The sequence below is a fragment of the Trichomycterus rosablanca genome, chromosome 6 (genome assembly GCF_030014385.1).
Source record: "Trichomycterus rosablanca isolate fTriRos1 chromosome 6, fTriRos1.hap1, whole genome shotgun sequence".
Lineage (NCBI taxonomy): Eukaryota > Metazoa > Chordata > Actinopteri > Siluriformes > Trichomycteridae > Trichomycterus > Trichomycterus rosablanca.
In genome coordinates, this window is record NC_085993.1 from 30,700,040 (window position 1) to 30,704,305 (window position 4,266).

The 4,266-nt window shown below is 41.6% G+C and overlaps 1 pseudogene; it reads left to right on the top strand.

The window, feature by feature from the left end:
- The first annotated feature begins 338 nt into the window (after positions 1-338).
- Positions 339-3,162, top strand: LOC134317283 (uncharacterized; annotated as a pseudogene).
- The last annotated feature ends 1,104 nt before the right edge of the window (positions 3,163-4,266 follow it).

The following is a 4,266-nucleotide window of genomic DNA, read 5'->3' on the forward strand; positions in this document are numbered from 1 at the left end:
ACATGACACCAGGGAGGGACAACGACACATTTGGGCACAATTTGGACATGTTCACTGTGGGGTGTACTCACTTATGTTGCCAGCTATTTAGACATTAATGGCTGTGTGTTGAGTTATTTTCAGAAGACAGTAAATCTACACTGCTATACAAGTTGTACACTGACTACTCTAAGTTATATCCAAGTTTCATGTCTATAGTGTTGTCCCATGAAAAGATATAATCAAATATTTGCAAAAATCTGAGGGGTGTACTCACTTTTGTGATACACTGTACTTTTTTCACAAGGTTGTATGTGGTAATTAGAAAATAAAATCCACTCTTCACATTTGCCTAACTGATGTGGTGTTATATAAAGCCTTCAGGAAAAAAACTCCTGCTTGATGTGGACTGTGGTGTGGATGATGCCCAGGCAATCATGATGGCACTTTCTGCCCCAAATGTGCAGATTCTGGACATCACATGTGTGCATGGAAACACTTCTGTGGAGAATGTCTGTAAGAACACTTTACGAGAGCTCAAAGTCTGTCAGCGACAAGAGGTACACTATTGCCAAAAGTATTTGCTCGTTTGCCTTCACACGCATATGAACTTGAGTGACATCCCATTCTTAATCCATAGAGTTTCATATGATGTCAGCCCACCCTTTGCAGCTATAACAGCTTCAACTCTTCTGGGAAGGCTTTCCACAAGGTTTAGGAGTGTGTTTATGGGAATTTTTGACCATTCTTCCAGAAGCGCATTTGTGAGGTCAGACACTGATGTTGGACGAGAAGGCCTGGCTCGCATCGCAGTCTCCGCTCTAATTCATCCCAAAGGTGTTCTATCTATATGTGCAGGCCAGTCAAGTTCTTCCACACCAAACTCGCTCATCCATGTCTTTATGGACCTTGCTTTGTGCACTGATGCACAGTCATGTTGGAACAGGAAGGGGCCATCCCCAAACTGTTCCCACAAAGTTGAGAGTATGAAATTGTCCAAAATCTCTTGGTATGCTGAAGCATTAAGAGTTCCTTTCACTGGAAATAAGGGGCTGAGCCCAACTCCTGAAAAAACACCACACAATAATCCCCCCTCCACCAAACTTTACACTTGGTATAATGCAGTCAGACAAGTACCGTTCTCCTAGCAACCGCATTGCATTGCGCTTGGTGATGTAAGGCTTGGATGCAGCTGCTCGGCCATGGAAACCCATTCCATGAAGCTCTCTACGCACTTTTCTTAAGCTAATCTGAAGGCCACATGAAGTTTGGAGGTCTGTAGTGATTGACTCTAGTAGAAAGTTGGCGACCTCTGCGCACTATGCGCCTCAGCATCCGCTGACCCCGCTCTAATAATAATAATAATAATAATAACTTTGTTATAATACCACTGACAGTTGACTGTGGAATATTTACTAGTGAGGAAATTTCACGACTGCTCTTGTTGCACAGGTGGCATCCTATCACAGTACCACGCTGGAATCACTGAGCTCCTGAGAGCGACCCATTCTTTCACAAATGTTTGTAGAAGCAGTCTGCATGCCTAGGTGCTTGGTTTTATACACCTGTGGCCATGGAAGTGATTGGAACACCTGAATTCAATGATTTGGATGGGTGAGTGAATACTTTTGGCAATTTAGTGTATGTTAACTGTGAGTGATCGTATATAAATTTTATTTAAGTTGTATTTCTTGATGCAGTGGTAGAATGTGTTAAGTGACAATGGTTTTCTAAAGTTACTACCATAGCATGATTGTTTTTCATGCAGTGCTGTCTAAGTAAAATGAATAATGTTACTTTTGATCTGTAGATTCCAGTGTTCTGTGGGACAAAGAGTTCTCTTTTTGGGGCAGCGACTGAATGCAGAACAGTTTCATGGGCTAGATGGAATGGGAGATGCACCTGATCCTAATGCACCTGTTCTGGAACTGATACAGAATGAGGAGGCTGTGGATGCCATCATACGCCTGGCTAAGGAACAGGGGTGGTTGAAGGTTGAGTGCCTTTCGCAGGGGCCCAACATCAGCAACCTGGCAATGATGGAGCTTGAACCAGCGACCTTCTGATTACTAGTCCAGTACCTTAACCACTAAGCTATGGCTTGTGGTTGTATGTAATGAATAAAGAAGTATCTGTTCCAACTATTTAGTCATAGAACAAGAACAGTTGCAGAAATGTCAGGACTTCCATGTCGTACACGTCCATTATAGGTGTTTGTAAACTCTATGTGGTCCTAGCTGTATGTGATATGTATAAATCAAATGTAACATATCCCATTTCTGTCTCAGGTGTCACTTGTGGCTACTTCACCTCTCACAAATCTACTAAAAGAGTGGAGACTGTAATGGTTACAAGTTGGGTGTCACTCCATAATAATCCATAAAGATTTTGGAATGGGATGTCCAACAAGTGAATGGTTAGTGGTGGAGATATTAGTGCATTCTTTAATGTTTTTATCATAATTATTATTATTATTTTACTGACACGATAACATCCCTCTAAGTGCAGTTCCTTGAATAATCCACAGGTGAACCACAAGTAATTGCAAGTAACATGCTCTCAGATTAATGAGAAAAAGCAGTTACTTCAAGATAGTTGCAGAACGAACCCGAAAGCAGTTGAAACAACAGTTACAGAGAGAACGTTAGGAACCCCCGACAAAGCAAAACACTTTTGGGCAATGAACCCTAGCCAGACAAAATAAAAAAGATCTGTTTAGCAACAACTGAGCTTTCAATGTTCGCAAGAAGGTTTTCTCATTGGTTAGTCCCAGGAATACCAAATCCACAGTGAAGTATAGAGGTAGCAACATCAAAATATAGGGCTGCTTTTCTGCTAATGCTACTGGGGCGTTTCATGTCATCAAAGTAAAGATGAATTAAGAGCCGTACCAGGATATACTTGAAAATAACTAAACCTAAACCATTCTTCTGACTAAAATCTAATTTAATATTTGAAATTGTATTATATGTGACTCATGACTCAGAGAAAAGTCACTTCATGAGAAGAATATTCCAGCACATCATGAAAGCAGCCCAAACAGAACAGTTTCAAAAGGAGATGGTGAATGGTGAGGGTTTTATCTCCTGTGATTCCTATGCCATGACATTGGCTATCGATGACTCACTGGTGACCCAATACGAGGAGGTAGGCGTCTCTGTGGAACGTAAACCTGAGGCATGATGGTCCTTGATATGCTCGGCATGATGGAAAAACAGCACAAAGCCTTTATCATAAAGAAGGTGGATCTGGAGAAGTTCAAGAGAATGATGGTGGATGCTGAAATAATGAATAATTACTATTATTTCTGATAAATGTTTTCACATTCTTAACTGCCTTAAAATAAATGCATTTTCAATCACTCAGAGCACTTTCAAAATTCTAAACTGTGTGGACAATAAAATTTAAAAATATCTAGACTCTGTATTGTTTTTTTATTTTTTTATTTTTTTTTATTTATGCATTTTTCTCCTTTTTTTTCCCTTTTTAGTACATCCAATTGCCCCATTGCATCATGCTTCCTCTCCACCAATGCCGATCTCTGCTCTGATTGAGGAGAACGAAGCTAACCCACGCCCCCTCCGATAAGTGGGCAGCAGGCCGTATGCATCTTATCACCTACACTTTTTGACGAGTGCAGTGCAGCCTAGCTGCATGTACGGAGGGACACACCCTAAGAGCACTCTCATCTCTGTGCAGGTGCCATCAATCAGCCAGCAGAGGTCGTAATTGCACCAGTCATGAGAGAGAGAGACCCTATCCGACTTAGTCCCGCCCATATGAACAACAGGCCAATCGTTGTTCATGTCGCCGCTCAGCCTCAGCCGGCAAGGCAGAGCTGAGATTCGAAACGATGTATTCAAGATCCCAGCTCTGGTTCCACTGTGTGTTTTTATCGCTGCGCCACCTGAGCGGGCGACTCTCTGTATTGTTGAATATTATTCATTCATTAATTAGTTTTTCCTAACTACTTCACTTTGTTCAGGGTGTGTTTCTGCCTTGTGCCCAGTGTTACCAGGTAATACCAGACCCACCAAAACCCTGATCAGAGTTCCTGGGCCTGTCTGAAAACCTAGTGAGCTCTCTACATAGTTGCATTTTGTGTCATCCTATGCACGCTCCCTAGAAGAAGGCTGTCTAATTTCTTAGATGTCTTAAAATGCTGCCTGCTGAGGTGCCTTAATTCTAAGTGATAATCTGACTTAATAAAAAGGGAGCATCCAATGCTCTTATTGGTGAAGACAATCTCAGCATTCAGTGCGGCACAACTTTACAAAACATTACAAA